Below are 23,243 nucleotides of genomic sequence, written 5' to 3'. Positions count from 1 at the left end.
GGAGTCAGCAATTTGCAAGGGGAAGATACTCTTTCAATCACTTGACCCTCACCAGCTCTCTTCGGCGCTGGGTTCTGTGACAGACTCCCTTTAACAGCGTTTTTCCATCACTAAACACTGATCTTGAGCGACTGAATGACGACTATTGAAGAAAGACTTTTTTACACGAGTGGTAGAAAGACCGTTTGGACATATTAGCTGTAGAGAAAGGAACATCAGTCTCATGCTGGAACTCTCCTGGTAAAATGCACAGATGACCCCAACGTGATTTGAACACGCAACCTTCTGATCTGGAGTCAGACGCGCTACCGTTGCGCCACGAGGTCTCGGGCACAACTGTTTACAGAGCCTTTTTGGCACTCAATATCAACGATAAAAAGCTGATCATCTGCTCGTTCTGATTGATATCATGATTTTGAATAAAAGAAATATTACCCCAATTCAGAAAGGATCAAAATAGGCGTGCGTTGATATCTTGCCGCCAGTGTAAGGCGATCCCCAGAAAACAAGCCAGCTCTTTCTACTCACCATATTTCTGGCTTGGCGCGATCATGCCAATCCCAGCCTACCTCGGCATAATTTGAAAATGTAGCCTTTTCTTCTGGAGCGAGACACGCGGCCAATGCCCCATAAGGTGGATGAATGGGCGTTCCATTTACCCCATTTAACAGCAAGTTTCATTGGCGACATCCCGATTGTGAGTGGGCGATAAAGGAATTTTGAAGAAAGACAATTTTCCAAGACTCCCAAGTGGTAGAATAAAGAAGGAACAGGACATAGTAGTTTAGGAACACGCACATTGATTTTTTCCTGGAAGTCTTATTACAGAGCATTTTGATCCTTTTTGGGTTCCTAGATGATGAAAAAGACGGGAATTGACCCCAACGTGATTTGAACACGCAACCTTCTGATCGGGAGTCAGACGCGCTACCGTTGCACCACAAGGTCGATAGAAGAGCTATTTTTTTAATCCATTTAATGTGAGTCTGTCACCAGAACCCAGCAAATCAACAACCATAGCAAACGGATAGGTTAGGGTCACCCGAATCAGATACTCCTTCCCTCTTTTGAATGGCTGCCTCCCGCAGCCGGTTAACGCTGTTTTTTTCAATATGCAAATCAGCACATTGGAGCCACCAGGGCGTTATTGTTGCTCGAAAAGGTGAACCTCACATCCTTCCTTGCTCCAAAGGGCTCATGCACATATTGACTATAACCTTGAGGGCTAGGCAACGGAGTCAGCAATTTGCAAGGGGAAGATACTCTTTCAATCACTTGACCCTCACCTAGCTCTCTTCGGTGCTGGGTTCTGTGACAGACTCCCTTTAACAGCGTTTTTCCATCACTAAACGCTGATCTTGAACGACTGAATGACGACTATTGAAGAAAGACTTTTATACACGAGCGGTAGAAAGACCGTTTGGACATATTAGCTGTAGAGAAAGGAACATCAGTCTCATGCTGGAACTCTCCTGGTAAAATGTACAGATGACCCCGACGTGATTTGAACACGCAACCTTCTGATCTGGAGTCAGACGCGCTAACGTTGCGCCACGAGGTCTCAGGCTTGACTTTTTGCAGCGCCTTTTTGGCACCCAATATCAACGATAAAAAGCTGATCATCTGCTCGTTCTGATTGATATCATGATTTTGAATAAAAGAAATATTACCCCAATTCAGAAAGGATCAAAATAGGCATGCGTTGATATCTTGCCGCCAGTGTAAAGCGATCCCCAGAAAACAAGCCAGCTCTTTCTACTCACCATATTTCTGGCTTGGCGCGATCATGCCAATCCCAGCCTACCTCTGCATAAGTTAAAAATGGAGCCTTTTCTTCTGGAGCGAGACACGCGGCCAATGCCCCATAAGGTGGATGAATGGGCATTCCATTTACCCCATTTAACAGCAAGTTTCATTGGCGACATCCCGATTGTGAGTGGGCGATAAAGGAATTTTGAAGAAAGACAATTTTCCAAGACTCCCAAGTGGTAGAATAAAGAAGGAACAGGACATAGTAGTTTAGGAACACGCACATTGATTTTTTCCTGGAAGTCTTATTACGGAGCATTTTGATCCTTTTTGGGTTCCTAGATGATGAAAAAGTCTGGAACTGACCCCGACGTGATTTGAACACGCAACCTTCTGATCTGGAGTCTGACGCGCTACCGTTGCGCCACGAGGTCGATAGAAGAGCTACTTTTTTATTACATTTATTGGGAGTCTGTCACCAGAACCAAGCAAATCAACAACCCTAGCAAACGGATAGGTTAGGGTCACCCGAATCAGATACTCCTTCCCCCTTTTGAATGGCTGCCTCTCGCAGCCGGTTAACGCTGTTTTTTTCAATATGCAAATCAGCACATTGGAGCCAGCAGGGCGTTACTGTTGCTCGAAAAGGTGAACCTCACATCCTTCCTTGCTCCAAAGGGCTCATGCACATATTGACTATAACCTTGAGGGCTAGGCAACGGAGTCAGCAATTTGCAAGGGGAAGATACTCTTTCAATCACTTGACCCTCACCTAGCTCTCTTCGGCGCTGGGTTCTGTGACAGACTCCCTTTAACAGCGTTTTTCCATCACTAAACGCTGATCTTGAGCGACTGAATGACGACTATTGAAGAAAGACTTTTTTACACGAGCGGTAGAAAGACCGTTTGGACATATTAGCTGTAGAGAAAGGAACATCAGTCTCATGCTGGAACTCTCCTGGTAAAATGCACAGATGACCCCGACGTGATTTGAACACACAACCTTCAGATCTGGAGTCAGACGCGCTACCGTTGCGCCACGAGGTCTCGGGCTGAACTGTTTACAGAGCCTTTTTGGCACTCAATATCAACAATAAAAAGCTGATCATCTGCTCGTTCTGATTGATATCATGATTTTGAATAAAAGAAATATTACCCCAATTCAGAAAGGATCAAAATAGGCATGCGTTGATATCTTGCCGCCAGTGTAAAGCGATCCCCAGAAAACAAGCCAGCTCTTTCTACTCACCATATTTCTGGCTTGGCGCGATCATGCCAATCCCAGCCTACCTCGGCATAATTTGAAAATGGAGCCTTTTCTTCTGGAGCGAGACACGCGGCCAATGCCCCATAAGGTGGATGAATGGGCGTTCCATTTACCCCATTTAACAGCAAGTTTCATTGGCGACATTCCGATTGTGAGTGGGCGATAAAGGAATTTTGAAGAAAGACAATTTTCCAAGACTCCCAAGTGGTAGAATAAAGAAGGAACAGGACATAATAGTTTAGGAACACACACATTGATTTTTTTCCTGGAAGTCTTATTACGGAGCATTTTGATCCTTTTTGGGTTCCTAGATGATGAAAAAGACGGGAACTGACCCCAACGTGATTTGAACACGCAACTTTCTGATTTGAAGTCAGACGCGCTACCGTTGCGCCACGAAGTCGATAGAAGAGCTACTTTTTTTATTCCATTTAATGGGAGTCTGTCACCAGAACCCAGCAAATCAACAACCCTAGCAAACGGATAGGTTAGGGTCACCCGAATCAGATACTCCTTCCCCCTTTTGAATGGCTGCCTCCCGCAGCCGGTTAACGCTGTTTTTTTCAATATGCAAATCAGCACATTGGAGCCAGCAGGGCGTTACTGTTGCTCAAAAAGGTGAACCTCACATCCTTCCTTGCTCCAAAGGGCTCATGCACATATTGACTATAACCTTGAGGGCTAGGCAATGGAGTCAGCAATTTGCAAGGGGAAGATACTCTTTCAATCACTTGACCCTCACCTAGCTCTCTTCGGCGCTGGGTTCTGTGACAGACTCCCTTTAACAGCGTTTTTCCATCACTAAACGCTGATCTTGAGCGACTGAATGACGACTATTGAAGAAAGACTTTTTTACACGAGCGGTAGAAAGACCGTTTGGACATATTAGCTGTAGAGAAAGGAACATCAGTCTCATGCTGGAACTCTCCTGGTAAAATGCACAGATGACACCAACGTGATTTGAACACGCAACCTTCTGATCTGGAGTCAGACGCGCTACCGTTGCGCCACGAGGTCTCGGGCTCAACTGTTTACAGAGCCTTTTTGGTACTCAATATCAACGATAAAAAGCTGATCATCTGCTCGTTCTGATTGATATCATGATTTTGAATAAAAGAAATATTACCCCAATTCAGAAAGGATCAAAATAGGCATGCGTTGATATCTTGCCGCCAGTGTAAAGCGATCCCCAGAAAACAAGCCAGCTCTTTCTACTCACCATATTTCTGGCTTGGCGCGATCATGCCAATCCCAGCCTACCTCGGCATAATTTGAAAATTGAGCCTTTTCTTCTGGAGCGAGACACGCGGCCAATGCCCCATAAGGTGGATGAATGGGCGTTCCATTTACCCCATTTAACAGCAAGTTTCATTGGCGACATCCCGATTGTGAGTGGGCGATAAAGGAATTTTGAAGAAAGACAATTTTCCAAGACTCCCAAGTGGTAGAATAAAGACGGAACAGGACATAGTAGTTTAGGAACACGCGCATTGATTTTTTCCTGGAAGTCTTATTACGGAGCATTTTGATCCTTTTTGGGTTCCTAGATGATGAAAAAGACGGGAACTAACCCCGACGTGATTTGAACACGCAACCTTCTGATCTGGAGTCAGACGCGCTACCGTTGCGCCACGAGGTCGATAGAAGAGCTACTTTTTTATTACATTTATTGGGAGTCTGTCACCAGAACCAAGCAAATCAACAACCCTAGCAAACGGATAGGTTAGGGTCACCCGAATCAGATACTCCTTCCCCCTTTTGAATGGCTGCCTCCCGCAGCCGGTTAACGCTGTTTTTTTCAATATGCAAATCAGCACATTGGAGCCACCAGGGCGTTATTGTTGCTCGAAAAGTTGAACCTCACATCCTTCCTTGCTCCAAAGGGCTCATGCACATATTGACTATAACCTTGAGGGCTAGGCAACGGAGTCAGCAATTTGCAAGGGGAAGATACTCTTTCAATCACTTGACCCTCACCTAGCTCTCTTCGGTGCTGGGTTCTGTGACAGACTCCCTTTAACAGCGTTTTTCCATCACTAAACGCTGATCTTGAACGACTGAATGACGACTATTGAAGAAAGACTTTTATACACGAGCGGTAGAAAGACCGTTTGGACATATTAGCTGTAGAGAAAGGAACATCAGTCTCATGCTGGAACTCTCCTGGTAAAATGCACAGATGACCCCGACGTGATTTGAACACGCAACCTTCTGATCTGGAGTCAGACGCGCTAACGTTGCGCCACGAGGTCTCAGGCTTGACTTTTTGCAGCGCCTTTTTGGCACCCAATATCAACGATAAAAAGCTGATCATCTGCTCGTTCTGATTGATATCATGATTTTGAATAAAAGAAATATTACCCCAATTCAGAAAGGATCAAAATAGGCATGCGTTGATATCTTGCCGCCAGTGTAAAGCGATCCCCAGAAAACAAGCCAGCTCTTTCTACTCACCATATTTCTGGCTTGGCGCGATCATGCCAATCCCAGCCTACCTCTGCATAAGTTAAAAATGGAGCCTTTTCTTCTGGAGCGAGACACGCGGCCAATGCCCCATAAGGTGGATGAATGGGCGTTCCATTTACCCCATTTAACAGCAAGTTTCATTGGCGACATCCCGATTGTGAGTGGGCGATAAAGGAATTTTGAAGAAAGACAATTTTCCAAGACTCCCAAGTGGTAGAATAAAGAAGGAACAGGACATAGTAGTTTAGGCACACGCACATTGATTTTTTCCTGGAAGTCTTATTACGGAGCATTTTGATCCTTTTTGGGTTCCTAGATGATGAAAAAGTCTGGAACTGACCCCGACGTGATTTGAACACGCAACCTTCTGATCTGGAGTCAGACGCGCTACCGTTGCGCCACGAGGTCGATAGAAGAGCTACTTTTTTATTACATTTATTGGGAGTCTGTCACCAGAACCAAGCAAATCAACAACCCTAGCAAACGGATAGGTTAGGGTCACCCGAATCAGATACTCCTTCCCCCTTTTGAATGGCTGCCTCCCGCAGCCGGTTAACGCTGTTTTTTTCAATATGCAAATCAGCACATTGGAGCCAGCAGGGCGTTACTGTTGCTCGAAAAGGTGAACCTCACATCCTTCCTTGCTCCAAAGGGCTCATGCACATATTGACTATAACCTTGAGGGCTAGGCAACGGAGTCAGCAATTTGCAAGGGGAAGATACTCTTTCAATCACTTGACCCTCACCTAGCTCTCTTCGGCGCTGGGTTCTGTGACAGACTCCCTTTAACAGCGTTTTTCCATCACTAAACGCTGATCTTGAGCGACTGAATGACGACTATTGAAGAAAGACTTTTTTACACGAGCGGTAGAAAGACCGTTTGGACATATTAGCTGTAGAGAAAGGAACATCAGTCTCATGCTGGAACTCTCCTGGTAAAATGCACAGATGACCCCGACGTGATTTGAACACGCAACCTTCTGATCTGGAGTCAGACGCGCTACCGTTGCGCCACGAGGTCTCGGGCTGAACTGTTTACAGAGCCTTTTTGGCACTCAATATCAACGATAAAAAGCTGATCATCTGCTCGTTCTGATTGATATCATGATTTTGAATAAAAGAAATATTACCCCAATTCAGAAAGGATCAAAATAGGCATGCGTTGATATCTTGCCGCCAGTGTAAAGCGATCCCCAGAAAACAAGCCAGCTCTTTCTACTCACCATATTTCTGGCTTGGCGCGATCATGCCAATCCCAGCCTACCTCGGCATAATTTGAAAATGTAGCCTTTTCTTCTGGAGCGAGACACGCGGCCAATGCCCCATAAGGTGGATGAATGGGCGTTCCATTTACCCCATCTAACAGCAAGTTTCATTGGCGACATCCCGATTGTGAGTGGGCGATAAAGGAATTTTGAAGAAAGACAATTTTCCAAGACTCCCAAGTGGTAGAATAAAGAAGGAACAGGACATAGTAGTTTAGGAACACGCACATTGATTTTTTCCTGGAAGTCTTATTACGGAGCATTTTGATCCTTTTTGGGTTCCTAGATGATGAAAAAGATGGGAACTGACCCCGACGTGATTTTAACACGCAACCTTCTGATCTGGAGTCAGACGCGCTACCGTTGCACCACGAGGTCGATAGAAGAGTTATTTTTTTATTCCATTTAGTGGGAATCTGTCACCCGAACCAAGCAAATCAACAACCCTAGCAAACGGATAGGTTAGGGTCACCCGAATCAGATACTCCTTCCCCCTTTTGAATGGCTGCCTCCCGCAGCCGGTTAACGCTGATTTTTTCAATATGCAAATCAGCACATTGGAGCCACCAGGGCGTTACTGTTACTTGAAAAGGTGAACCTCACATCCTTCCTTGCTCCAAAGGGCTCATGCACATATTGACTATAACCTTGAGGGCTAGGCAACGGAGTCAGCAATTTGCAAGGGGAAGATACTCTTTCAATCACTTGACCCTCACCTAGTTCTCTTCGGCGCTGGGTTCTGTGACAGACTCCCTTTAACAGCGTTTTTCCATCACTAAACGCTGATCTTGAGCGACTGAATGACGACTATTGAAGAAAGACTTTTTTACACGAGCGGTAGAAAGACCGTTTGGACATATTAGCTATAGAGAAAGGAACATCAGTCTCATGCTGGAACTCTCCTGGTAAAATGCACAGATGACCCCGACGTGATTTGAACACGCAACCTTCTGATCTGGAGTCAGACGCGCTACCGTTGCGCCACGAGGTCTCAGGCTCAACTGTTTACGGAGCCTTTTTGGCACTCAATATCAACGATAAAAAGCTGATCATCTGCTCGTTCTGATTGATATCATGATTTTGAATAAAAGAAATATTACCCCAATTCAGAAAGGATCAAAATAGGCATGCGTTGATATCTTGCCGCTAGTGTAAAGCAATCCCCAGAAAACAAGCCAGCTCTTTCTACTCACCATATTTCTGGCTTGGCGCGATCATGCCAATCCCAGCCTACCTCTGCATAAGTTAAAAATGGAGCCTTTTCTTCTGGAGCGAGACACGCGGCCAATGCCCCATAAGGTGGATGAATGGGCATTCCATTTACCCCATTTAACAGCAAGTTTCATTGGCGACATCCCGATTGTGAGTGGGCGATAAAGGAATTTTGAAGAAAGACAATTTTCCAAGACTCCCAAGTGGTAGAATAAAGAAGGAACAGGACATAGTAGTTTAGGAACACGCACATTGATTTTTTCCTGGAAGTCTTATTACAGAGCATTTTGATCCTTTTTGGGTTCCTAGATGATGAAAAAGACGGGAAGTGGCCCCGATGTGGTTTGAACACGCAACCTTCTGATCTGGAGTCAGACGCGCTACCGTTGCGCCACGAGGTCGATAGAAGAGCTATTTTGGGGGGGCGTGGCTAGGCATGCACGCGAGTGGACGCCTGTGAACCGAGCTCCGCTCCAGGCTCCGACATCCACCGGTGCAATACCCTCCACGATGGGCAAAACGCGCTCCCAGAGACACAGGGAGACTCCTCTCACCTCCGTGCATATGGAGAGCTCTATCCCGGACTACTTCGCACCTCGCGGCGAGCGGCGCGGGACTCTGGATGCTGCGGCCTACATCGCTGGGGAGCCGCCATCTTCTTCCTCCTCCCTCCCTGCACGCCAGGCTCCGGAACATGGCGGCGGCGGCGCTCCTCTCACACAGGACACTCGCGCATGGACACCTGCAGGCATGGCTCCCTCTGCTGGGACATCAGGACTCTCTCAGGTACAACAGCCTCAGGCGTCCTACTCTAAGGGGAGTGAAGCCCTGGATGTGGCCGTTTCCCCAACTGCTCCCAGGCAGGGAGCAGATGTAGCAGTGGAGTCCTTTGCACCCTCCCAGGGTGAGGCTGCTGCTGGCACCCCTGGGTCTCTCCTACACACTCCTCCTCAACTCCGACAGGTCACCCCCCCCCGTATGCTGGCCCCTCTGACCCTGCTGACTGGGGTGCTAGCCCCCCGCATAAGAAATCCTTCCTCCATACTCCACATCCTGCCCAGCGGAGCCCCCAGTCACCCTCTGATGGCGCCTCTTCCGATGAGGACTCCTGGCCTCCAGAGACCTGTAAGAGACCCTCCCAGCCTACTCCTGCTCACACGGCCCTGCGGGCAGATGCCCCTTCTTTTGTTTCCCACCTCCCCCCCCCCGATGAAGCTGCTCTTACTCTACAGAAACACCCGGAGCTGCAGGCCCTGCTAGCACTGAGTAGGAGAGATATGGACAGTCTTGCTTCTGACCTAAAGCGCGCATGGCGACATGATTTGCGTGCTGTGAAATCTGACGTTTCGGATCTACAACAACGGGTACAGGCCTTGGAGGACTTTCAATCTACAGCTTCTTCCTCTATTGCTGCCCTGCAACAGGATTCTGATGTTCATTCTTCTCAGATGCGCAATTTGATCTCGCACATGGATGACATTGAGAATCGTAACCGCCGCAACAATATCCGTATACGCGGCCTCCCTGAGTCTTTTCCAACGGCCGACCTGGTCCCCACACTCACGGGACTGTTTAACTCTCTGCTGGGGCGCCCACCTGGCTCTCCTATTGAAATGGACCGTGCTCACCGGGCGTTGCGTCCTCGCAGCGCTGATGACTCTAAACCTCGTGATGTGATATGCAGAGTTCATTTTTATGCTGTCAAAGAGGAGATTATGCAGAAGGTCCGCAACAGCCGCACTGTGCCCTTTGAGGGCCATGATTTGTCTATTTTCCCGGATCTCTCTAGATACACCCTGCGTCAACGCTCTGCCATGAAGCCTCTTCTGTCCATCCTACAGGATCGTAAGATTCCATACCGCTGGGGCTTCCCTTTCGCGCTCCAGGTTCGCCACCGGGACCGTATCCTTTCACTGGTTCATCCAGCTGACCTGCCGACCTTCCTCCGAGTCCTGAATCTCCCCCCTCTGCAGTTGCCGGACTGGTCTTCACTTTTGGCTGATCCTAATCACACCGGTCCTCCTCGCTTGCAGTGGGATGCAGCTGATCATCGTCCCGGGGACCCGCCCCGCTCCCAAAGATCCCAACGCGGGCGGTGGTCCTCTTCGGCCCGGTTGCTTCCGCACTGACCATGCTGCTCTGTGGTTGCTGTCTTCCTCTTTTTTGACAGACTCTTTATCCATATCTGTTCTCTGGTTGTTTTGCAGTTATGTTGCGATTTGACTGTTATTGCCCATATCTTCGTTTTCTCATGTCTTTAGTACTGTTATTGCACCGTACTTATTGCTCTATAAGCTCTGTTGCAAATTTCGTGTGTCGGAGCCGGAGTATTCTTGCTCTGGGTTGTTCTTTTACTCTTTCTCTCCCCTTTTCTGACTCTTGACTTTTCTTTGTCTATATTTCTCTCTTCCTTTCGCTTGCTCTTTTCATCCTACATCTGCCTTGCGTCTTGTCTTTCTCGTCCCCACATAGTTTGGTCCCTGCAGTGCGGGGCCCGTTGGAGACCTGTGCTCCGGCCCTCTTAGTTCCCTTTGAGGGTAACTCCAGAACCCTCTTCCTTTCCTTGTTTGTCCCCCCTTGCTGTTTTGTCTGTTGCTCTTTTAGACCTTTTCTGGTTACTCTATTTTGTTGACCCGTTTCCTGTTCCCCCCTTCCTCTTCCCCCTGAGATGGCGGATATCTCTGTGTCATCTTTCAACGTCAAAGGACTTAATGTCCCGGAGAAACGCTCGCAAATTTTGTATGATGCACACAAGCGCAAAGTACAGATTCTGTGCCTCCAGGAGACACACTTTCTGTCCGATCGTGCTCCAGCGATCAAGAATCGGTACTTTCCGCTTTGGTTCCACAGTGGCAGCCAACAAGGTAAGGTCAGAGGTGTAGCGGTTTTCTTTCATAAGAATTTACCGATCAAAGTCCTAGATTCTCTGTCTGATGTAAATGCCAGGTTTTTGTTCTTGATCTGCGAAATTTCTGGGGTACTGTATACTATAGCTAATATTTATGCCCCTAATACTGATCAGGTCCCTTTTCTTTTGTCTACTCTTGCGACCCTCCAAGATTTCGCTAAAGGCCATTTGATTGTGTGCGGGGATTTCAATCTGGCCCTTAACCCCTTATTGGATACCTCCTCGGGCAGGTCCCAACTTTCTTATGGTGCCATTAACAAGGTTAGAAGGCTTCTAAGCTCTATGCTTTTGTGTGACGTCTGGCGCATCTTTCATCCTCTGGACAGGGACTTTTCCTTCTTCTCACATCCACATAATTTATATAGTAGGATCGATTACGTTTTCCTCTCTCACGGTCTCCTTTCATTCGTTGACACTTCTACAATTGGCTTGACTTTCCTCTCTGACCATGCTCCTGTTTCCTGCTCTTTCCGTCCCCCGTCCTCGTGTCCTCATTCTACTACTTGGTGACTGAACGAATCTCTGCTTCTTGATGCTCAATGCTTAGCTGATCTGAAACTCTCCACCTCTCACTTTCTTCAGGATCACGCGAATGATGCTACATCACCCCCTATCCAGTCGGAAGCCCTTGAGTTGTGTACTTCGTGGGGTCTTGATGAGGCACGGGGCGCGTCTGAAGAGGGAGGCAGGTTTGAGACTCCGCTCACTCTTGTCGGATCTGGCGTCCTTAGAGGCCCAGCACAAACAATCCCTTCAGCAATCAACGTTGGCCGCTTTGACAGCCGCGCGTCAGGAAATAAAGTCTATCCTTGAGCGGGGGCAGCAGAGGTTGCGTCAGCTGGGGCAGCGCTCCTTCTATGAATGGGGAAACAAGGCAGGACGCCTTCTTGCGAGAGCTGTACGTGATCGCCGTGCCGCCTCCCACGTTTTGGCCATTAAGAAACCGTCGGGCTCCATCGCGCATATTACTTCTGATATCGCTTCCGCCTTTTCGGACTATTATAGCTCCCTCTATCATCTCTCCCCTCCTGGACCCCCTCACTCCCCTTCGCCTTCTGCACTTACATTAGCACAATATGTGGCGGAGACCGCTTTGCCGTCCTTGTCGCGTGACGACGTGGCTTTGCTTGAGGCTCCGTTCTCGGAACAGGAATTAGAGGCGGGTATTTCATCTCTTCCGGGAGGTAAGAGCCCCGGCCCTGACGGCTACACGGCTCGATTTTATAAAACTCTTAAGGCTGAACTGCTCCTGCCTCTTTTACGCGCTTTCAACTCAGTCTCTTCTGATACGCCCTTCCCTTCCTCCTTTCTCCAAGCGCACATTACCGTCCTACCTAAGGAGGGCAAGGATCATTCCCTCTGCTCCAGCTATAGGCCTATCTCCCTTCTTAACACTGACGCTAAATTATACGCCAAACTGATAGCCAACCGACTTAGCCCACATATGGGGGATCTTGTTCACCCGGATCAGGTGGGTTTTATCCCCTGTAGGGAGGCTCGCGACAATACCCTGAAGGCCTTCTTCGCCATCCGTCATGCTCAGCGTTCGCATACGCCTATGTTACTTCTTTCTTTGGACGCGGAGAAGGCCTTCGACAGGGTGGACTGGGGGTTCTTGGAAGCCACGCTTCTTCAATTGGGACTTGGCCCGTCTATGCTTACTCGTATCCGAGCTCTTTATAACTCGCCTGAGGCTCGGGTTCGGGTCAACGGATCCCTCTCCTCTCCCTTCGTTATCTACAATGGTACGCGCCAGGGATGCCCCCTATCCCCCCTATTATATGCGCTAGTCATGGAACACCTCCTGGTGGCGATTAGGAAGAACCCTGATATTAATGGCTTGCGGACAGGTGACCTACACCTAAAAGTTTCTGCATTCGCTGACGATGTCCTTCTCTTTGTCACACAGCCCCTTACGTCTCTCCCATCTATCCTTAAGGAAATTGACACTTACAGCTCTTTTAGTAATTATAAGATAAATCTCTCTAAAAGCTCCGCGCTTAATATTTCCCTACCTGCGACGGACCTTAGCTCTCTGCGAGCCTCTTTTCCTTTCCAATGGTCCCACAAGTCGATCCGATACTTGGGAGTTCAGCTTCCTACTCTCCTGTCAGACACCTATTCATTGAACTTTCTTCCGTTACTGCGCACGCTGCGATCTGATCTCGGTCGTTGGGATGCGAAGGGTCTCTCCTGGTTAGGGCGCATCAACCTCCTGAAAATGAACGTTCTCCTCTCCCCCGTCTATTGTACCTTTTCCAAACGGTCCCATGTATTCTCCCAGCCTCTTTTTTCACAGCGGTCAAACAGGCTTTTTGTAAGTTTATTTGGTCTTCTAAACCCCCTCGAATTGCTCGGAATACTCTGTCCTGACCCAAAAAGAAAGGAGGCCTGGCGGTGCCTGACTGCTCTAAGTATTACCTTGCGGCAGTCGCTACGCGTATTCTTGACTGGCGCCATTCGTCCCGCTCTAGGCTCTGGGTTGCCTTAGAAGAGTCTTTGAGCCCTATACCACTCACGGCGCTCCCTTGGCTCCACAGGAAATTTTGGACGGACTGTAAGCCCTATTTGCTCCCGTTCGTAGCGAGTCAGACTATGGGTGTGTGTCGAATCTATAGTGGTATGCGTTTGCTCTTCCAGAATGACGGCCCTCTGACTCCAGTCTCGGGCAACCCCGATTTTCCAGCGGCGTTTAATTCCTCCTTTCTGGGTCGCCCCCCTGTCCATCCTCTCCTCCGGCTTACACATGTTTCCTCTGCCTCTACTCTCCTTCCCCGCTCGGAGCTGCTGGCTTTAGCCCCCAGTCCGGACTCCGTAACTGCTCATTGGCACTGTTCCCAACTATCCCATTTTTATTTATCCTTGAAGCGGTCGCAGAATGTGCATAGACTGCTACTGCCTTTAGAACGCCTCTGCCTCTCTGCTTCACGACCGGAACATACGGTCTCTCTTCTATACAACTTCCTGTTGGAGGGTCCGGGGAGTGGCTTACCACCATTCGTGGGGGGCTGGGAGAGGGAGTTGGGGGTGGTGTTCCCGCCGGGTGTGTGATCGTCGGCCTTCGAGATGTGCCATAAGTTCTCCATCTCTTGCAAGGCTCAGGAGACAAACTATAAAATCCTCTCTAGGTGGTACAGGGTCCCGACTCTGCTCCACACCATCTTTCCAACCACCTCTGATAGGTGTTGGAGATGTCTCACTGTAGTGTTGTAGTGAGGATGCAGGTCTTCTGGAATAAGTCCACTATGAGATGGTTACTCTTGTAGATCAGAACACTTTATTCCATGCTCCATCATGGCTCCCTGTCTAACAACTCCTCCCCCTAAGCTCAGCTCCTCCTCCATTACTACCTCACTGTTGCTAGGCAGACAAAGCAGAATAAGTAAGCAGAACAGAACATACAGAACATACTTATAACAACATCACATCTCTCCCCTTCTTATATAAAAAAATAAAATAAAATGCAAACATTATAAATGAACAATAAATAAAAGGTCCGAACTGAAAAGAAAATTTTACTGCAGAACATAGTCCCTGAGGTGCGTTGGTGGCCTTCGACTCATCCTTGTCGGGTAGCATTGAGACATCTCGTTATCAGAAACAGTCTGTGAATTTTCGGTATCTCTTGTTGGTGTTGCTGAACCAGTTGTACCTGGTGAAACTTCCTCATCATCTGTCTCCTCTGCACTTGCTCCTGGGTTGTAGTCACGAAGCTTTTTAAAATGGGAGACATTTCGTGTCACTTGATGACCCTGGCGTTGAGCAGTAACCATGGTACCTTTGATGTGTGTGACTTGAAAGGGTTCTGGATGATAAGGGGATGATAACTTGTCACTGGGTCTCAGCCTTTTAACAAGGACCCAGTCTCCCACATCCAGCTGTTTGAAGCGACAACTTCTCTTATCTGCATATCTTTTCATCCTGCCTTTGGCAAGGGAATCATTGAGGACCAATGGAGTCTGGACGTGAACTACTGGGATGTTTGGAAGCTTAATGCGCAAAGGCCTGCCGAAAAGCGCAGTCGCTGGCGGAGTTCCTGTAGTAGAGTGTGGGGTGGCTCCATACTGTCTAAGGAATCTGTACAATTCTTGCTGCAAATCCTTGTGTTCCATGGTAGCAATCCGAAGAGTTTTGTTGATTGATTGCATGAAGCGCTCCACTTCACCATTGGCTTGAGGCCAGTAAGGAGTTATTTTCCTGTGGTTAAAACCAAGATAAGTTGCAAAAGACTGAAAATCTGCACTATTGAAAGGTGGCCCATTGTCAGTCTTCACTGTTTCAGGTATGCCATATGCAGAGAAGATTTTGTCCAGTTTTGGTATGACAGCTCTTGCAGAGGTGGTGGAAACGGGTTCAATGACTGGAAACCTAGAAAAATCATCTATGACAACCAGTAAATAGGAATGATCTGGCAAAGTGCAGAAATCAACACTCACAGCAGTCCATGGATTGTCTGGCAGAGGTGTCATTTGTACTGGTGCTCGGCTATGGTCCACCGTAGTTGCTTGGCAAGGTATGCATGTGGCAATAAGTGCTTCCACTTGTTTATCTAGTCCAGGAAACCATACTTTCTCCCTAAGTAATTGCTTTGTTTTAACTATACCTTGATGGGCCTCATGGGCCAGATCGATCACTCTACTCTGAAGTTTCTGAGGAATGACCAGGCGGTTGTCACGTAGTAGTATGTTTGAGTCAGATACAGAAAGAGAGTGTCTTGCATTAAAGAAGGCCTGTAAATATGCTGTTTGGCCCTGCGGTTGAAGACGAGTGTCAGCTAGAAAAGAGTTCCAGTTCTTAGACCGAACAGTGTCAATTACCAACTGAAGTTGGGGATCAGAATCCACCGCATGTTTAATTTCTTCGAGGGTCATTGCTCTTGGCACAGAGTGTGTAACAATGAAATTTACATGCTCCTCAGCTAAGACAGTGGCAGGCAAGTCATCTTTGGTAGACTGTGGTGAAGGGTGTCTTGAAAAATAGTCTGCAGGGTTCCCAGCTCCTGCCTCATATCTCAAGTGAAAGCGATAGTTCTGCAGGCGGAGTAGCCAGCGTTCAAGTCGTGGGGGTGGCTTTGATGAATGTTTATTGAAGATTGGAATGAGTGGTTTATGATCACTGACCACTGTGAATGGACAACCAAAGAGGTAAAGATGAAAATGAAGGCATCCCCATACAACTGCGAGAGCTTCCCTCTCAGTTTGAGAATAGCGCTGTTCCGTTTCTGTTAAAGCCTTGCTCGCATAGGAGACTGTGGAGATACTGCCAGTTTTGGACACCTGAGTTAAAATTGCACCAAGGCCTACAGGACTGGCATCCACAATGAGCTCAGTAGACTTTAGTGGGTCAAAATAGGCCATGACCGTGTCACTAGAAAGACTGGACTTAAGTGTATCAAAAGCTGATTGATGTTCAACTGTCCATGACCAAGGAGTATCCTTTTTAGTGAGTTGTCGTAGGGGTTCAGAAACAGTAGCCAGATCAGGTATGAATCGTCCACAGTATGTGACCAGACCAAGAAAACTTCGAACATCTGAGACATTTTGTGGCTGGCTAGCAGAGGTTATGGCTGCTACTTTCTCAGGGTCTGCAGAAACACCATTTTCAGAAAAAATGTAGCCAAAAAAATTCAATGACGTCTTGTTGAACTCGCATTTTGATGGATTAACAGTTAAATTGCAGGTTTGCAGTCTCTGAAAGACTTGTTCTAGGTGATTGTCATGTTCCTCTTGGGTTGTGCCAAAGATAAGGATGTCATCACTAACATTGAGGACTCCAAGTATTCCTGAAAGAACCTGCCTGATAACATTCTGAAAGATTTCTGCAGCCGATGAAATGCCAAAATTCAGCCTCTTGAACCTTCTTAGACCGACATGAGTGCTAAAAGTTGTGATATATCTGGAGTCTGGATGCAATTCAAGCTGATGATAACCAGATTTTAGATCAATTTTTGAGAATACTTTTGCACCATTTAGATCTGTGAGAATATCATCAATGGTAGGCGTAATGTGCCTTTCTCTTTGAATGGCTCGATTGGCATGTCGCATATCCACACATAACCTGATTTTACCAGGCTGCTTAGGTTTAGGCGCAACAACAATTGGTGAGACCCAGGGAGTTGGGCCCTCCACACGTTCAATAACATCATCTGTCTCCAGGTCTTGTAGCTCTTTCTCCACTAGCTTGCGGACATGGAATGGGATGCGCCTGTGAGGTTGAACTGACGGCTGGACTGACTGGTCAATGTGTAATTTCACTTGAAAGTCTTTCAGCTTTCCTATGCCTTGAAAGAGTTGAGGATATTTCTGCATAACATTTTGGACAGAAGAGTGTGTTACGCTGTTTGCCAGTTTCACTAGGCCCAGAGATACCGCACTATTGCAGCTAAGAAGAGTGTCTGCAGAACACTCCACTACATAGAAAGTGTCCGTGATGGATTTCCCATCAGCCTTTAGTAATGCCTGAAATTTGCCACATAGGGGTAATGCAGTAGCTGAACCATAAGGATATATCTTCAGGTTAGTACATTGCAAAGCAGGTTTGTTCTTTAGCTGGCTATAAGTGGCATGACTAATAACATTGACAGACGCCCCTGTATCTACCAGTGTCTCCACCGGATTGCCATGTATTAAGATGACTTGTTTGGGATTAGACATTGCATGCACATTGTGAGACCCCTCAGTCACTGAGAATAAGCAGGTGCTGCTGGGCTCATCAGCAGGGGACACTGACTGCACTGCCTGAACTTTCTGTGGCAAGGCTTGTTTAGCAGAGAGAGAAGATTGTGATTTTGATCTGCAGACTTTTGCAAAGTGATTTTGTTTCCCACAGTTATGACAAGTTACTCCCTTTGCTGGGCATGGTTTCTGATGAGGATAAGGACCTCCACAGTTGTAGCAGGCTGCAGCCTGTGTGTGAGGCACATGTGGCTTCTGAGTGAGCTTTGCTACAGAAGATGGCTGCTCTGGTATACAGTCTGTGTTCTCTATAAGTTTAGCTTGATTCTCTGCTGCATCATGAATACGTGCAATGTCCAGTAGCTTTGTTAAAGTCATGGTGGGATCTCTGAGTGCTTGTCTCCTTAACTTAGAGGACACACAACCTTGTATGATTTGCATCAGAATTTCCTTGTCTATATCTGCAAATTCACAGTAAGCTGCAAGTTGTCTTAAGTGGACATGATATTCATCAATGGTTTCTGTTGCTGACTGTTTTGACTGTCTAAACTTGAAAATTTCAAAAGCTGCATTTATGTCTGGAGAGAAATGCTTAGTTAGTGCTGCTTTGCTTAGATCATAGTCACTGTCCTCCCCTGTATTGGGCAGAGTTGTGAAGATATCATAGACTTGCTCCCCTGCATAGTGCAATAACATGGCTTTCTTTCTTGCATTGTCAGTAATGTTCATTGCTTGCAGGAATATCTCAAAGCGTTTCAGCCATTTATTCCAGCATGCTGCTAAGTTTGCTTGGGGCTGGTGCACATCAAATACAGCAAAGGAGGGTAAGCAGGCCATGGCTGGTGCTAGGATTGCAGTCTTGTAAACAGTTTTCTGTAGCAGTGAAATACCTTTAGCTGATGATTCTTAATCCTCGTCGCCAATTGTAGTGTTGTAGTGAGGATGCAGGTCTTCTGGAATAAGTCCACTATGAGATGGTTACTCTTGTAGATCAGAACACTTTATTCCATGCTCCATCATGGCTCCCTGTCTAACAACTCCTCCCCCTAAGCTCAGCTCCTCCTCCATTACTACCTCACTGTTGCTAGGCAGACAAAGCAGAATAAGTAAGCAGAACAGAACATACAGAACTTACTTATAACAACATCACACTCACCGATCGAGGTATGATGGCTCACATCTGGTGGGGATGTCCCCTTCTTCGCCCTTTCTGGGATAGTGTGAGAGGGGTTATTTTTCAGGTGACAGGTGTTGCTTTAGAAGATGACCCGGCCCCTCTGTTTCTTTCTCTTTTCCCTCGCAAATTCCGGAAACCTATTCGCAAGCTTTTGGGGTTTATGTTGGTAGCCGCGCGTTCAGTCATCCCGAGACTGTGGAAGTCCCAGTCCCCCCCCACGCTCCTTTCCTGGCTTAAGGAGTTCCTCCATATCCGCACAATGGAGGACATGCTGGCGATGCTTCGCCCTGATGACCGACTTCACCATCAGACCTGGCTACTGTGGAACATGTTCTATTACTCTGCTGACTTTCGTGCTCTTTTCCCTTCCTCGCCTGTGTGATGCCTGCCTATTTCTTGAATTCTTTCTTGTCAATTACCTTTCTGATGTTCGCATAACCTCAGTTAGTACTTCAGTATTGCGGATTGCTGTTCCTTTTGTTATGCTTTTACAACGCATTATGGTTCTTGTTGCATTTCTCTTTCTTTTTTTTTTTTTTTTTTTTTCTCTGATTATCTGATCTGCATTGTTCATTGTTACTCTGCTGCGTCAGAGTCCGCCTCCCCCTCCCCCTGTTCCCTTTTCCTGACCCCTTTTTCCACTGTTTTTTCGCATTGTTTCCCTGATTTCCCCCTGCCTTTCCTCTCCCCCACCTTCCCTTTTGTAAAACCCTTGGAAAATTCTTAATAAAAATTTAATGTTAGAAGCGCTATTTTTTTATTCCATTTAATGGGAGTCTGTCACCCGATCCCAGCAAATCAACAACCCTAGCAAACGGATAGGTTAGGGTCACCCGAATCAGATACTCCTTCCCCCTTTTGAATGGCTGCCTCCTGCAGCCGGTTAACGCTGTTTTTTTCAATATGCAAATCAGCACATTGGAGCCAGCAGGGCGTTACTGTTGCTCGAAAAGGTGAACCTCACATCCTTCCTTGCTCCAAAGGGCTCATGCACATATTGACTATAACCTTGAGGGCTAGGCAACGGAGTCAGCAATTTGCAAGAGGAAAATACTCTTTCAATCACTTGACCCTCACCTAGCTCTCTTCGGCGCTGGGTTCTGTGACAGACTCCCTTTAACAGCGTTTTTCCATCACTAAACGCTGATCTTGAGCAACTGAATGACGACTATTGAAGAAAGACTTTTTTACACGAGCGGTAGAAAGACCGTTTGGACATATTAGCTATAGAGAAAGGAACATCAGTCTCATGCTGGAACTCTACTGGTAAAATGCACAGATGACCCCGACGTGATTTGAACACACAACCTTCTGATCTGGAGTCAGACGCGCTACCGTTGCGCCACGAGGTCTCAGGCTCAACTGTTTACGGAGCCTTTTTGGCACTCAATATCAACGATAAAAAGCTGATCATCTGCTCGTTCTGATTGATATCATGATTTTGAATAAAAGAAATATTACCCCAATTCAGAAAGGATCAAAATAGGCATGCGTTGATATCTTGCCGCCAGTGTAAAGCGATCCCCAGAAAACAAGCCAGCTCTTTCTACTCACCATATTTCTGGCTTGGCGCGATCATGCCAATCCCAGCCTACCTCGGCATAATTTGAAAATGGAGCCTTTTCTTCTGGAGCGAGACACGCGGCCAATGCCCCATAAGGTGGATGAATGGGCGTTCCATTTACCCCATTTAACAGCAAGTTTCATTGGCGACATCCCGATTGTGAGTGGGCGATAAAGGAATTTTGAAGAAAGACAATTTTCCAAGACTCCCAAGTGGTAGAATAAAGAAGGAACAGGACATAGTAGTTTAGGAACATGCACATTGATTTTTTCCTGGAAGTCTTATTACAGAGCATTTTGATCCTTTTTGGGTTCCTAGATGATGAAAAAGACGGGAACTGACCCTGACGTGATTTGAACACACAACCTTCTGATCTGGAGTCAGACGCGCTACCGTTGCGCCACGAGGTCGATAGAAGAGCTATTTTTTTATTCCATTTAGTGGGAGTCTGTCACCAGAACCCAGCAAATCAACAACCCTAGCAAACGGATAGGTTAGGGTCACCCGAATCAGATACTCCTTCCCCCTTTTGAATGGCTGCCTCCCGCAGCCGGTTAACGCTGTTTTTTTCAATATGCAAATCAGCACATTGGAGCCAGCAGGGCGTTACTGTTGCTCGAAAAGGTGAACCTCACATCCTTCCTTGCTCCAAAGGGCTCATGCACATATTGACTATAACCTTGAGGGCTAGACAACGGAGTCAGCAATTTGCAAGAGGAAAATACTCTTTCAATCACTTGACCCTCACCTAGCTCTCTTCGGCGCTGGGTTCTGTGACAGACTCCCTTTAAGAGCGTTTTTCCATCACTAAACGCTGATCTTGAGCAACTGAATGACGACTATTGAAGAAAGACTTTTTTACACGAGCGGTAGAAAGACCGTTTGGACATATTAGCTGTAGAGAAAGGAACATCAGTCTCATGCTGGAACTCTCCTGGTAAAACGCACAGATGACCCCGACGTGATTTGAACACGCAACCTTCTGATCTGGAGTCAGACGCGCTACCGTTGCGCCACGAGGTCTCGGGCTCGACTGTTTGCAGAGCCTTTTTGGCACTCAATATCAACGATAAAAAGCTGATCATCTGCTCGTTCTGATTGATATCATGATTTTGAATAAAAGAAATATTACCCCAATTCAGAAAGGATCAAAATAGGCGTGCGTTGATATCTTGCCGCCAGTGGAAAGCGATCCCCAGAAAACAAGCCAGCTCTTTCTACTCACCATATTTCTGGCTTGGCGCGATCATGCCAATCCCAGCCTACCTCTGCATAAGTTAAAAATGGAGCTTTTTCTTCTGGAGCGAGATACGCGGCCAATGCCCCATAAGGTGGATGAATGGGCGTTCCATTTACCCCATTTAACAGCAAGTTTGATTGGCGACATCCCGATTGTGAGTGGGCGATAAAGGAATTTTGAAGAAAGACAATTTTCCAAGACTCCCAAGTGGTAGAATAAAGAAGGAACAGGACATAGTAGTTTAGGAACACGCACATTGATTTTTTCCTGGAAGTCTTATTACAGAGCATTTTGATCCTTTTTGGGTTACTAGATGATGAAAAAGACGGGAACTGACCCCGACGTGATTTGAACACGCAACCTTTTGATTTGGAGTCAGACGCGCTACCGTTGCGCCACGAGGTCAATAGAAGAGCTATTTTGGAGGGGCGTGGCTAGGCATGCACGCGAGCGGACGCCTGTGAACCGAGCTCCGCTCCAGGCTCCGACATCCACCGGTGCAATACCCTCCACGATGGGCAAAACGCGCTCCCAGAGACACAGGGAGACTCCTCTCACCTCCGTGCATATGGAGAGCTCCATCCCGGACTACTTTGCCCCTCGCGGCGAGCGGCGCGGGACTCTGGATGCTGCGGCCTACATCGCTGGGGAGCCGCCATCTTCTTCGTCCTCCCTCCCTGCACGCCAGGCTCCGGAACATGGCGGCGGCGGCGCTCCTCTCACACAGGACACTCGCGCACGGACGCCTGCAGGCATGGCTCCCTCTGCTGGGACATCAGGACTCTCTCAGGTACAACAGCCTCAGGCGTCCTACTCTAAGGGGAGTGAAGCCCTGGATGTGGCCGTTTCCCCAACTGCTCCCAGGCAGGGAGCAGATGTAGCAGTGGAGTCCTTTGCACCCTCCCAGGGTGAGGCTGCTGCTGGCACCCCTGGGTCTCTCCTACACACTCCTCCTCAACTCCGACAGGTCACCCCCCCCGTATGCTGGCCCCTCTGACCCTGCTGACTGGGGTGCTAGCCCCCCGCATAAGAAATCCTTCCTCCATACTCCACATCCTGCCCAGCGGAGCCCCCAGTCACCCTCTGATGGCGCCTCTTCCGATGAGGACTCCTGGCCTCCAGAGACCTGTAAGAGACCCTCCCAGCCTACTCCTGCTCACACGGCCCTGCGGGCAGATGCCCCTTCTTTTGTTTCCCACCTCCCCCCCCTGATGAAGCTGCTCTTACTCTACAGAAACACCCGGAGCTGCAGGCCCTGCTAGCACTGAGTAGGAGAGATATGGACAGTCTTGCTTCTGACCTAAAGCGCGCGTGGCGACATGATTTGCGTGCTGTGAAATCTGACGTTTCGGATCTACAACAACGGGTACAGGCCTTGGAGGACTTTCAATCTACAGCTTCTTCCTCTATTGCTGCCCTGCAACAGGATTCTGATGTTCATTCTTCTCAGATGCGCAATTTGATCTCGCACATGGATGACATTGAGAATCGTAACCGCCGCAACAATATCCGTATACGCGGCCTCCCTGAGTCTGTTCCAACGGCCGACCTGGTCCCCACACTCACGGGACTGTTTAACTCTCTGCTGGGGCGCCCACCTGGCTCTCCTATTGAAATGGACCGTGCTCACCGGGCGTTGCGTCCTCGCAGCGCTGATGACTCTAAACCTCGTGATGTGATATGCAGAGTTCATTTTTATGCTGTCAAAGAGGAGATTATGC

The 23,243-nt window shown here is 47.7% G+C and overlaps 17 non-coding genes across 17 annotated transcripts; all 17 read right to left on the bottom strand.

Annotated features, from left to right (window-relative positions):
• Positions 1-254: 254 nt before the first annotated feature.
• On the bottom strand, positions 255-326 carry TRNAW-CCA (transfer RNA tryptophan (anticodon CCA)). The gene has a single exon. It is a non-coding gene; the product is annotated as a tRNA-Trp (tRNA).
• Positions 327-876: 550 nt separating this feature from the next.
• Positions 877-948, bottom strand: TRNAG-CCC (transfer RNA glycine (anticodon CCC)). Its single transcript has one exon. It is a non-coding gene; the product is annotated as a tRNA-Gly (tRNA).
• A 541-nt stretch (positions 949-1,489) lies between these two features.
• TRNAW-CCA (transfer RNA tryptophan (anticodon CCA)) lies at positions 1,490-1,561 on the bottom strand. Its single transcript has one exon. It is a non-coding gene; the product is annotated as a tRNA-Trp (tRNA).
• Positions 1,562-2,111: 550 nt separating this feature from the next.
• Positions 2,112-2,183, bottom strand: TRNAW-CCA (transfer RNA tryptophan (anticodon CCA)). The gene has a single exon. It is a non-coding gene; the product is annotated as a tRNA-Trp (tRNA).
• A 541-nt stretch (positions 2,184-2,724) lies between these two features.
• TRNAW-CCA (transfer RNA tryptophan (anticodon CCA)) lies at positions 2,725-2,796 on the bottom strand. Its single transcript has one exon. It is a non-coding gene; the product is annotated as a tRNA-Trp (tRNA).
• A 1,165-nt stretch (positions 2,797-3,961) lies between these two features.
• Positions 3,962-4,033, bottom strand: TRNAW-CCA (transfer RNA tryptophan (anticodon CCA)). The gene has a single exon. It is a non-coding gene; the product is annotated as a tRNA-Trp (tRNA).
• A 550-nt stretch (positions 4,034-4,583) lies between these two features.
• On the bottom strand, positions 4,584-4,655 carry TRNAW-CCA (transfer RNA tryptophan (anticodon CCA)). Its single transcript has one exon. It is a non-coding gene; the product is annotated as a tRNA-Trp (tRNA).
• Positions 4,656-5,196: 541 nt separating this feature from the next.
• On the bottom strand, positions 5,197-5,268 carry TRNAW-CCA (transfer RNA tryptophan (anticodon CCA)). Its single transcript has one exon. It is a non-coding gene; the product is annotated as a tRNA-Trp (tRNA).
• A 550-nt stretch (positions 5,269-5,818) lies between these two features.
• Positions 5,819-5,890, bottom strand: TRNAW-CCA (transfer RNA tryptophan (anticodon CCA)). The gene has a single exon. It is a non-coding gene; the product is annotated as a tRNA-Trp (tRNA).
• A 541-nt stretch (positions 5,891-6,431) lies between these two features.
• On the bottom strand, positions 6,432-6,503 carry TRNAW-CCA (transfer RNA tryptophan (anticodon CCA)). Its single transcript has one exon. It is a non-coding gene; the product is annotated as a tRNA-Trp (tRNA).
• Positions 6,504-7,053: 550 nt separating this feature from the next.
• On the bottom strand, positions 7,054-7,125 carry TRNAW-CCA (transfer RNA tryptophan (anticodon CCA)). Its single transcript has one exon. It is a non-coding gene; the product is annotated as a tRNA-Trp (tRNA).
• Positions 7,126-7,666: 541 nt separating this feature from the next.
• Positions 7,667-7,738, bottom strand: TRNAW-CCA (transfer RNA tryptophan (anticodon CCA)). Its single transcript has one exon. It is a non-coding gene; the product is annotated as a tRNA-Trp (tRNA).
• A 550-nt stretch (positions 7,739-8,288) lies between these two features.
• TRNAW-CCA (transfer RNA tryptophan (anticodon CCA)) lies at positions 8,289-8,360 on the bottom strand. Its single transcript has one exon. It is a non-coding gene; the product is annotated as a tRNA-Trp (tRNA).
• Positions 8,361-19,998: 11,638 nt separating this feature from the next.
• TRNAW-CCA (transfer RNA tryptophan (anticodon CCA)) lies at positions 19,999-20,070 on the bottom strand. The gene has a single exon. It is a non-coding gene; the product is annotated as a tRNA-Trp (tRNA).
• A 550-nt stretch (positions 20,071-20,620) lies between these two features.
• TRNAW-CCA (transfer RNA tryptophan (anticodon CCA)) lies at positions 20,621-20,692 on the bottom strand. Its single transcript has one exon. It is a non-coding gene; the product is annotated as a tRNA-Trp (tRNA).
• A 541-nt stretch (positions 20,693-21,233) lies between these two features.
• Positions 21,234-21,305, bottom strand: TRNAW-CCA (transfer RNA tryptophan (anticodon CCA)). Its single transcript has one exon. It is a non-coding gene; the product is annotated as a tRNA-Trp (tRNA).
• A 550-nt stretch (positions 21,306-21,855) lies between these two features.
• Positions 21,856-21,927, bottom strand: TRNAW-CCA (transfer RNA tryptophan (anticodon CCA)). The gene has a single exon. It is a non-coding gene; the product is annotated as a tRNA-Trp (tRNA).
• Between the last annotated feature and the right edge of the window lie 1,316 nt (positions 21,928-23,243).

Source organism: Leptodactylus fuscus, chromosome 5 (genome assembly GCF_031893055.1).
Source record: "Leptodactylus fuscus isolate aLepFus1 chromosome 5, aLepFus1.hap2, whole genome shotgun sequence".
NCBI lineage: Eukaryota > Metazoa > Chordata > Amphibia > Anura > Leptodactylidae > Leptodactylus > Leptodactylus fuscus.
The sequence above is the reverse complement of the archived record's forward strand: the minus strand, read 5'-3'. Positions and strand labels throughout refer to the sequence as shown.